Source organism: Gavialis gangeticus, unplaced genomic scaffold, assembly GCF_001723915.1.
Source record: "Gavialis gangeticus isolate Ggan-Ray unplaced genomic scaffold, GavGan_comp1, whole genome shotgun sequence".
NCBI lineage: Eukaryota > Metazoa > Chordata > Crocodylia > Gavialidae > Gavialis > Gavialis gangeticus.
This window is the reverse complement of record NW_017729034.1, coordinates 11,924,516-11,936,098: the sequence shown is the minus strand read 5'-3', so window position 1 is coordinate 11,936,098 and position 11,583 is coordinate 11,924,516.

Here is an 11,583-nt window from a genome sequence, read left to right as displayed (position 1 = left end):
GGCCGGGAGGCGAGGCCAGAAGTGGCTGCAGCCGCACACGTGGGCCGGCCGGCAGGCTCCTCCGGGAGCGGGCGCCAGGCCCGGCACGGACCTCAGGGGGTGTCCAGTCCTGCCGCACCTCCTGCGTCTGTCCAGGAGGGAGAGTCACCACCTCTTCCCAGGGCCGGGTTAATACGTTCATCTGCAGGCACCTGCCCTGGAGAGCTTCAAAAGGAGACTGGAGGCGCACCTTGCAGGGGTGATTTCGTTGGCCACACCCCCTCTGAGATTGGGAACGTGCAGTCCTCTCAGAGCACAGGAGTAAGGGCCTCTGTTGCATACCCCTCTTCCTTCTCACAGACTCATGGGGTAAGAGTCTGGCCACATGCAGTATCCCTCAGCTTCTGTACTTCTGGCCCAGGTTTTCAGATTTCATACCCAGCATCAAGGATGCTACTTGTTCTCACACTATCTTTCTGCTTCACTCTACTGTGATGCAGTACCTGCATTTTCTATTTAAGTCATACATCACCTTTTCATCCCCATCTGGCAACACCAACTCTCAGGTCCATTCCCCTCACTTCTAATGACCCCATATACAATAGGGGTGCCCCTTTGATCCAGATCCCACTCAGACACTCCCTAAAGCCCTGGACAATTGTGGCACTTTGTAAGCTGTGGCTCAGAGATCTTGAGGAGGAACTGATTTTACATCCATCTTTACCCATCTCTTTCCACGGTGGCTCTGCCCCGTTACACATAGCCCCTCTCCAATGTATCTTGTCCTTCAGTAAGCTCAGTCTCGCCAGGGTTTCTTTGTCCCTCAGTTAGTCTTGCTAGTTCCAGGACCTTACACACCCTGCTCACAATCTATGACACACACCCCACATAGCACTCACCCCACAGTGTCCTTAGCAGCCTCCCTTCTCCCTTCTCAGCTGCAATATGTCTTGGAGCTTACTTTGCCCAAAATTCAAATCAAAGTACACACAACCAAAACTGAAGTCTGGCTGAGAAGCTCATTCCCTAACCACTCCTTCAGGTTCTCCATCGTTCCACTGACTTGTCCCCACTCCACCAGCCCTCCTAGGCCCACTCACAATGAACACAGCTTCTTAGCTCTGTACAGAGAGTCTCTCTCTGGTTCCTACCTGGGTCCAACTGCCTGCTCTCTTCCAGAGCCCTACTTATATCCTGCTCTCTTTGGTCCACCTCTTCCGGTCACCATACACCCCATCCCCAAAGGGGGGCACAGGGTGTGTTGTTCTCAAAAGACCAAGGAGTTAAGGTTATAGAACAATGAGTGTTATGCATAACACTTCTAAAAGTATCCACACATCTTCCCCCTTTACATGTAACAAATACCCATATAATGCTGACATTGGCAGTTTAGTTCAACCCATAGTTAAAGCACATTTTAACAGGTATCTGGGTTGGCTTTTTAGCTCTAAGTGATCTCAGTTTCTCTGCATTCTCAATCCTTATTGGTTCAGTTCTTGTTGGTTTCCTTGTTCAGATGTCTCTACTTACGTGTCATTTGCAATCTCCCCTGATATTTCTTGTTGCTTTGATGCTAGCTCTTTTTTCAGGTAGATCTCATGATGCTGCTTCTTTTCTCCCCTTTACAAACTACAAGTGTTGTTTGTTCCTTCTTAACACTTGTCCTTCCACTGTGACTATTTTATAAGATCTGGGAGCTACTTGATGGAAAACTAGTACCTTTTGTTTCCACATTTGTCCATCTGAAATAAGCACCATATCTTTGTTGTGCAGTTGTGGTAACTCCCTGGAATCCCTGTCATAGTACCATTTTTGTTTGAGTTTGTTAATTTTTAAAAGTGTTTTCACGTCTTGCTTTTCATTCTGATGAGCATCATTCACAAGATTTGGCAGCCTGGTTTTGAGTTTCCTGTTAAACAGCATTTCTGCTGGGGATGATCCATGCTTCATGGGTGTTGCCCTGTAATTTAAGAGTGACAGGTAACCATTGGTGTGTGAATCTGTAGATTTTTCAATAATTTCTTCAATATTTGTACTCCATTTTCCACCAGATAATTGGATTGTGGGTATTTAGGTCTTCAAGTGTTGTGACAGAATCCATATTTGTTTGCAAACTCTTTCAACTCAAGACAGTCGAATTGAGGTCCATTGTCTGTTCTCATAATTCGTGAAATCCCATGTCTAGCAAAAATTGATTTGATGAGAATTATGACATGGTTTGCTGTTGTGCTTTCAAGCAATGCAATTTGAGGACAGTGAGAATAATAATCCAGCAGTAAAACATATTTTTTTCCTGCACACAAGAATAAGTCAATGTCCACTTGATACTACAGAGCTATGGGCTCTTCCATAACCATCATGAGCTCTTTTCTTTGCACTGATCTGTACTTTAGGCACATTGTACAAGCCTTTACAGCATCTTCTATGTCATTATTTATGTTGGGTCAATATAGAGCACCCCTTGCTCTCCTTTTGCATTTTACAATGCCCCTTGTGTATTCTGTTTTACATGTCTTTCTTTAGCACTACTGGAACAACAAGTTGTAAGACTTTGAATGTTTCAAAATGCCATCCAGGACTGACCGCTCTTCCTTGAACTGAGAGTAAGGGCTAGATATATGTTTTCCAGGCCAACCAGCACAAATAGCTGTTATCACTTTTGGCAATGTGGTGTCCTGAGCAGTAGCTTCTGCAATTAGTGCTCACATTTTATCTGTGACCGGAATTAAATTAACATGTACTACGTCTGGGTCTGGAATTCTGTCAGTTCCCATTATGTCATGTGCTCTGGACAACGTATCTGTAATAAGTAGTTGTTTTTCTGGCATGTACTGTATGTCTAGATCATACATTTGCAGTTGAAGGAAAAGTCTCTGTAACCTGGGTGGCATGTCTGATAACTCTTTCTTTGCTATAGTTACCAAGGGTTCATGATCAGCTTCAGCTATCACAGGCTTCCCATAAATGAATATATGAAATTTCTTACAGCCATATGCCAGAGCTAATTTTCTTTCTCAAAATTTGTGCATATAGATTTTTCTTTCTCAATTTGTGCATATAGACTTAGAGTGCCCTAGATGCATATGCTACTGGTCTCCAGCTATCTGTAACATGTCAGGGACCCAGGGGTAGCCATGAAGCCCCCTGGTGGCTCTGTGACGATGCCCTGCTCTGCCCCTAGGGTGCCTATCCATCTCTTCTGCCACACCTTGATGGAATAACGATAAAAATAAAGAGGCTGGCCATGAACCTTTGCTTAGCCCTGGTTCCACTGAAACCCTGCTAGGGTCCCTGGCACCCTATTGATCCTCATTGCTGCGCCCCCAGGCCAGGGCTTCATGTTGGAGCAAGCCCCAGCCCCACCCCGCTTCCCTACCTGCTGGCCAGAGGGAGCGGGACATCGAGGAAGCCTGCAGCAGCAACTCCATCCCATGCTAGTGAAGATAGCCCTTCCGCCAACAAGGGTGGGAGTGAGGCATAATAGGGTATGTTGGGGGCAGGTATAGGCACTTTGCTCCCACCCTCAGGCTGGGTGGGGCACAATTCATTGGGGGGTGCCCAGTGGTGATGCATATGGGGGGGGCACGGGGGGGCACATGCACCTCCTGAAAGCGCTGGTGCACCCCCTCTCAGGCCACACTCCCTGTTTAGCCGGCAGCCTGCAAGCACTGGCTGAGGCATGGGGCTGCCAGCAAAAGCGACTACGCCACTTCCGGAAATGACTGCAGTGTGGCCACTTTGTGGTAAGTGAGATCAGCCACAGGGGACCCCCCCCCCACACTCCCAGTTGCTGACTAGTGTCAGCACGTGCCCCCCCTGACTCAAGAGGCGCCAGTCACCCATGGGGGCACCACAGGCAAGATTAAAGTGCCTGGCAGGCCAGATACAGCCCGCAGGCTGTATTTTGCCCACCCCTGGCATAGACCATGCACCCACTGTTTCTTGTGTGTTGCGTCCTACTCCTTTCTACAAACTCTTGTAAAGTGATTGAATCTTTTGCATCTTATGGCTTCCTCTTACAGGGCACAGGGTCCTCCCAGCCTTGAATTTTTTTAAATCTATTTTAGTGGGGGGGGGAGTTGGGAAAGGTGCTAGCAGTCTTGTCTAGCTCAGGGGTTTGTGTGCTGAGCTAGATGTTGGGAGTTCAAGCCTGGGTGTGTTCCCAAAGACTTGGCTGGGAAGTGGATCCCCAGTGTACATGAGGAATTTCTTTTTTCACCCTGACATACTGCAAGCTGCCATGGGCCCCAGAACCCATCAGACCAGCACCAAGGCTCCGGGGCTGAAAGCTGTTGGGCTCAGCATGGCATGCCCCAGATTTTAGGCCTGTGCTTCAATCAGAGCACTCAGAGTATCTCTGAGGAAGAGGAACTCAGTGTGGCCAAAAGGTTTATTTTTCTTTTTCAACTTTGAGGCAGCTGCAGCTATTGATGTTCAAGCAGTGAAGAAGCCAGCAGGCCTTTAGGCTTGTGCTGTATGTCTGGGACTGAGCGTCATGCTGGCAGGGAAAAGGGGGATGTTTCTGGCTGCCTGTAGCCTTTCTTGCAGGGCACAGGGCCCTCCCTCCTGGTATTGAAATTTTATTTATTTATTTATTTAAGTGTGGGTTGTTGATGTATGTATGTTTGCATGCTGCTGGTCTAGGCAGGGAGGTTGCAAAAGCACAGGGGCCACCAGTCTTGTTGTCTGGCTCGGGCGGGGGGTACTGATTTAGGAGTGGGAATGTTATGATTTCAATTCTGGATGTGGCCTCAGAGATTCCACTGGGAAGTGGGTGCCTGGTGGGCACAAGGACATTTTTTTCACCAGACACATGACAAGCTGCCATGGGTCCCAGAACTCATCAGGCCAGTGCCAGGGCTTCAGGGCTGAAAGTTACAGGGCTCAGCATGGCATGCCAAAACCCAAAGTTGGTATGCCATGCCGAGCCCCAGATTTTAGGCTCGTGCTTCAATCGGTACACTCAGTGTGTCTCTGAGGAAGGGAAACTAGGTGCGACCAAAAAAGCTTTTTTTTTCTTTTTCAATTTTGAGGCAGCCAAGATCATTGAGGCCCGACTCGTGAGGAAGCCAGCAGCCCAGGAGGCTTGCATTGCACCTCCAGGGTTCAGCCTCACGTGGGCAGGGAAAAGGGGGATGGATGTTAATGGCTGCCTGTGGCTTCTTCTTGTGGAACACAGGGCCCTCCCTCCTGGCATTTAATTCTTTTTTTAAGTGTGGGTTGGTGATGTGCATATGTATGTATGTGTGCATGATGCTGGTCCTGGCAAGGAGGTTGGGAAAGCATAAGCAAATGCTGTCTTATTTCCAAGGTACCTTTCCAGAGGCATCCCCCCCATTCTGTTATTGGCTATCCCCAAGCTTCAGCCCCTCTGGGCTTACTCAATATACCACATCTCTTGCATTCCTCCTCCAAGGAACTCCTTCTCCTACTGTCTGGTCCATACTGACTGCTCAGCCCAGGAGTTAGGTTTCTATTGTTCCTAGGCTCCACTCCTTCTGATCACCATATTCCAGATCCCCTAGGGAGCCTGGATGTTCTTTATTACCTGGCTGGTCGGGTTGTAGCTGTGCAGATTGCAGTTCTCTTTGCAGCCTGATGCCTACATCATCCTAGCTTACTCACTCACCTCAGTAACAGGTGTTAGGGACCCCTGTCACAGGTCCTACTTTCCCCCTTTTTGAATATATATATTATATTTGCATTCCTTGGAGCATGACCCATTTCCCATGAGTTCTTGAATGCAAACACCATACTACACACGTGTACCAAACAGGTTGGGAGGGTCATTGGTTGATCTAGTCTGGCAACACGTACCACAGCACTACAGCAACATCAAGGGATGGTAATGATTACAATCCTAGAGAAAAGTCTGTCTTGCTCCTAGGTAGGTCAGTAACAAAATGTACCAGCTGCTTGTGCTTACTTGGTTAACCAATTTAAACCAGACTAAGAGCTATGTAACAATAATTAATAAAGTAGGTATCATATTTTCCAAAGCAGCTAACTTTCCCAGTACAAACAAAACCTGGAGTGGTATCTGTCTCCATGGTAAAGGAAGGCATTATTGAGCCAGAGACTCATAAAAGGATGTGAGGATTAGGCCACTGCACAGCAATATCTCTCAAAAGGAAACACAGGGGTGAAATGACATTTCACTAAGTAACCATGCTGTAAAAAAACCACCCAGAAGGAGGTATGATCTTAATTAGTTGCACAGAAAAGCTCCAAATCATAGTGACTTGCAGGAAAATAGTGTAAACCACACGTGTGTGAAATCCTGTGCCAGACACAGAACTAATATTTATTTGACTGTGTCCTATTCTAAGTAAACTACATGGGGTTAAATAGATTCTTTGCAATACCTGATACTGACTACTCATGAGGCTGGTACATAGAGAGATGAACAAGTGGTAGGTTTCCAGGCTTTCCCACACATTTTAGAGTGAAAAGCAGCAGAAACTTAAGGGTATTTCAAAAGGTATCTGGCAGACATTGGTGACACATAGGGGGTGCACACACGTGCATGTGCACCCCCTGAGATTGGCTGTGCACCCCCTGAGATTGGCTGTGCACCCCCTGAGACTGGCCACTGCCAATGCTGCTGGCAGCGTCTGCGGGCAGTCACCAATCACCACTTGGCACTTGCCACCCCCCCTCACTGCCAATACCGCCATAGCTGCCTACGGGTGGTCACCGCTTGACCCATCCTTGCCACTAACATCACTGCGGCTGCCTGCAGGCAGTCCCTGCTTGCTACCGCCACACCGTTGCCACCGCCTGCAGGCAGTCACCGTGCCCCACCCAGCCTTGGGAGGCACAAGGCATTAATGCTGGCAGAGACACAATCTCTACTCACTGCAGTGCTAGTTGTAGTATTTAAGAATGAGCTGTGAGAGAAGTTCCCTGAGTGAATGAAACAAATGAAGTGTTGGCTTTGTCTTATATTGCATTCCCAGCTTATATTTACCTTTCATGTTTTGATTGCTATTTGTAGCCAAATACCAAAATAAATAATAAATCAAGAGGAATGATAGGTTTCAAAGTCTCTTCAGAAAGAAATCAGTTTCCTTTTATTTTCTCACATATCCAGTGAGCCTTGTTCTACATGTGGCTACATTTAAAGCCATGTTTAGAAAGGTATAGAAGATAATTCCAGAAGTAAACAACTGTCTTACTGTTTTTCCTGGAAAGTGTGACCAGTTTGCTCTTGCGTGTCAAGTTTTGGAAGACGCTGAGGAGTGAACCTGCTCCACTATCTCACGTCTTTGCCCCAGATAAAGGATTTACTTTTCATTCTCCGTCGGCCCCTACTTTTCAGGTTCAAGCTCTATATCATATTTGCATGTATTCTTTGGATGGACATTGACATTTGGGTCAACCACCAACCTACAGAGTGACTCAACAGCATTGCAGCAGTAGTCTGTTCAACTACTTTTAGTATGTCCCTATCACCTTCTCTCTTCCTACATCAATCTCTCGCTCTCTGATACCCCATTCATTCAGCACCACTCCCCACCCAGTGCATGTTCCAGCAAGCTGAAAATTAAACTAAGGAGAAACCAGAGCAGCAGTAAAGCCTGTTGAGAAGGTTTTCCTCTTCAAGCAGGGCATTTTAAATAGAGTGGGTGAGGCAACACATAAAAACCTTGCATCTTCAACTTCTACCACCAAGAAATAAAACAACCTACTACACAAGCTCTGGCTGTAATGCAAAACTTTAACTTCAACCCCAGCGAGTATGTTTTGACATATGTGCCCTGACAAAATGGCAAATCTGTTGTGTGTTTGGGGGCAAGTCAAGAGTAAAGCTTTGACATTGTAATGCAAGTTAAATTATGGGGAGTAGCAGGTTTCTTTGTTAGAGATGGAGAGTCCTTGGAGGATGCGCAATTTCTCAGTCACACAAATTAATGAGAATCGGTGCATGTTAAAGGGGCTGTCTCTTAGTTTGGTGTCTCCTTAATATTATGAGTGTGGGGTTTTTAAATGAGTCATTGTTTGAGAAAATTTCATAGATTTCTTACCAGGGACAATGACAGGAAACAGATTTTCAGAGGCGCAGGTGTATCAACCAGGCTACTTTTGTGCTGTGGCTCTTCCTCAAAGCAGATGTTTTCAGTGCCACTGCTGCAGATGTTATGACAGAGGGAATAGATTCCCCAGCAGAGACAGAATGTGTGTCCAGGTGCCACCTACCATTGAGCCTGTTGCTGGGTGAAAAGAGGGGAAGGGAGGTGCTGCAAGACTTAGTGGCATTGGCCCTCCTGGGGCAGGTTTCTCCATCCTCTGCCACATAGGCAATGCGTGCCTCCTGAGGCTGGGGACGCACGGCAACTGCCCACAGGCAATGACACAGACATCGGTGGTGAGGGAGGGCTGAGCGGGGACCATCTGCAAGCAGCCACGGCAGTAACAGCGGCAGGGAGGGGGTCCCCGTGAGGCTGGACACTGAGGCCGGAAGTACCAGTGGCATTTCTGCAGGGGGCACCAGCGCTCCACCTGCCCCCCTGCCTGTCACCTAAGGCAAGAGCACTCACTCTCAAGGGAGGCACCAGCGCTCTCAGGGAGTGCACATGCACCCCCTGTGTGTTGCCTATGCCTTGCCATAAACACTCTTCTTCGTCAGCCAGGAAGTGTCTATGCCACAGCAAAGGAGCTTCTGGGCTCCCCTCTCCCTCGAGTTGGGGGTGCATGATCTGGGGGGATAGTCAAGCAAGCAAAGCAGATATGCAAGACTAAGGGTGCCTCAGGTGACTTGTCAGATGTTCTTCTTCTGGCCCTTGGCTACAGTATGGGTGGAGTAGTAGATATTCTGGAGGGTAGGCCTAGGATTTGGAGAGACTTAGGTAAATTGGAGGACTGGACCAAACTAAATCTCATACAGTTCAATAAGGGAAAGAGCAAAGTCCTGTACTTAGGACATAACAATCCTGTGCAGACTGGGGACTGACAGGCTAAGCAGCAGCTCTGCAAAAAAAAGACCTGAGTATTACAGTGAACAATAAGCTAAATATGAGCCAACAGTGTGCCCTCATTGTGAGGAAGGCTAATGGCATACTGGGCTGCATTGGTAGGAGTGTTGCCAGTATGTCAAGGGAAGTGATTATTCCCCTCGATTCAGAACTGGTGAGGCCACATTTGGGGTACTGTGTTCAGTCTTGGGGCCCCCACTAAAGAAGGGATGTGGACAAATTGCAGAGAGTCCAGCAGAGGGCAACAAAAGTGGTGAGAGGGCTGGGGCAAAAGATTTATGAGGAGAGGTGAAGGAAACTAGGCTTCTTTAGTCTGGAGAAGAGAAGACTGAGAGGGGATTTAATAGGAGCTTTCAACTACCTGAAGGTGGATTTGAAAGAGGATGGAGCTGGACTGTTCTCAGTGGTGCCAGGTGACAGAACAAGAAGCAGTGGTTTCAAGTTTCAGTAAGGGAAGTTTAGGTTAGATATAAGAAAAATCTCTCTCACCAGGAGGGTGGTGAAGCACTGGAACAGGTTACCCAGAGACATGGTGGAAGCTCCATCCTTGCAGGTTTGTAAGACCCGGCTAGACAAAGCTTTGGTGGGGATGATCTAGTTGGGGTGGCCCAGCTTTGAGCAGGGGGTTGGACGAGGTGACCTCCTGAGGTCCCTCCCAACCCTCATTTTCTATGATTCTATGAGTATTGCCCAACATTTGGCATGTGGCCCAAGGATGACTCATGGTCCTAGACAACCATCCAACATCCAGCAAAACAGCAGGAATTCCCACTCCTCTGAGACCCATGGAAATATCATCCCTTCCCAGGCCCTCCTCCATCCTCCAGAAGGCGTAACAGCTGGTTTTCCAACAGACCAGCAGCATCTGTGGCACTCAGGCCTGTGGTCCCAGTGTTTTCTGGCCAGCAACCCTAAATGGGTTTGCTACATAGGGAGGCTGCCCAAGTACTAGATCAAACACCTGTTTTCTTTTCCACCCTCAGAAAACGTGAGGGGTGTGGGGGGACGTGCAGGGGCAGAAGAGGGACTTAATCATGGAGATGAGCCATGAAGAGTGGAGGGGCAGTGTGATCCCCCAGGGCTCAGCCCTTGGGCCCACACTGTTTAACATCTTCATCAGTGACTTGGATGAGGGGGTGGAAAGAACATTGTCCAAGTTTGCTGATGACACTAAGACGTGGGGCAAGGTGAGCACACTTGAAGGGAGAGAGAGGGTGGAAACATATTTAGACAGACTACAAAAGTGGGCAGATGAGACTAGGATGGGGTTCAGCGCAGACAAATGCAGGGTGCTGTACCTTGGGAGAAGGAATCCACAGCATACATACAGGCTGGGGAGTTCCCCTCTTGAAGGCACAGAAGCGGAAAGGGATCCTGGAGTCGTTATTGGCTCCAAGATGAACGTGAGCTGCCAATGCCAGACTGCAGCCAGCAAGGCCAGTCATACCTTGTCATATATCCAAAGATGCATCTCAAGCCAGTCCAGAGAGGTGATACTCCCCCCCATGCAACTTTGGTCAGGCCGCAGCTGGAGTACTGCATCCAGTACTCGGCACCGCACTTCAAAAGGGATGTGGCCAGCCTGGAGAGAGTTCAGAGGAGGGCCACCCGCCTGGTGAGAGGGCAGCAGGACAGGCCCTGTGAGGAGAGACTGAGGGACTTGAACCTGTTCAGCCTCAGCAAGAGGAGGCTGAGGGGGAACCTGGTGGCTGCCTACAAACTCATCAGGGGAGATCAACAGCAAATAGGTAGAGCCCTTTTCTCCCCAGCACCACCTGGGGTAACGAGGAACAATGGTAATAAACTGATGGAGAATAGGTGTAGGTTAGAGATCAAGAGGCAATATTTTACAGTTAGGTTGGCCAGAATCTGCAACCAACTTCCCAGGGAAGTGGTCCTCACCCCTACCTTGGGCAAATTCAAGAAGAGGTTGGATGATCACCTGTCTGGGGTCTTGTGAACCCAGCATTCATTCCTGCCTGTGGCAGGGGGGCAGGCTAGATGATCTGATCAGGTCCCTCCTGACCCTAGCTACTACGAAGCTATGAAGATCACTGGGGCAGTGGTCTCTGGCAGTGAGGGCCTGGCGGCCCAAAGGAAGGACGTGATGTGGTTGGAGGAGGATTAGTCAAGGTGAGTGTGCCCAGGGCAGCAGTGAGGCTCATGGGAGGGCAGGGCATGCTGTGAAGGATCAGCAGGGTGTGGATGCAGTGGGGGCACCAGAGAGCCATGGAGCCCTAGGTTGGCAGTGAGGACTGGGGTGTGTTTGCGGACAGTGCAAGGACACAATACATGGGGGACAGAGAAGATTCATGAGAGATTTCAGAGCATGGGTCCATTGGCAATGCAGAGGGGGCACAGGAGGGTGCATATGCCCCCCCTGCAAAAACCGCCGCTCACGCTGCCGTCCGCACCTCCAGTCACTGCTCGCCACGCACCCCCCCAGCTGCCGTCATCGCCAGCGGCGTCTGTGGGAGGTGCCCAACAGGTAGGGCGGAGACATGGGGAAGTGGGCGGAGCACGCGCATGGGGGCGGGACCCGTTGCCCTGGCCGCCCGGCGGCCGTTGGGCGGGGGCGGGGCGTTGCCAGGGCGACGCGAGCGTGGCGGCAGTTTCAAGGCCGGCCCCA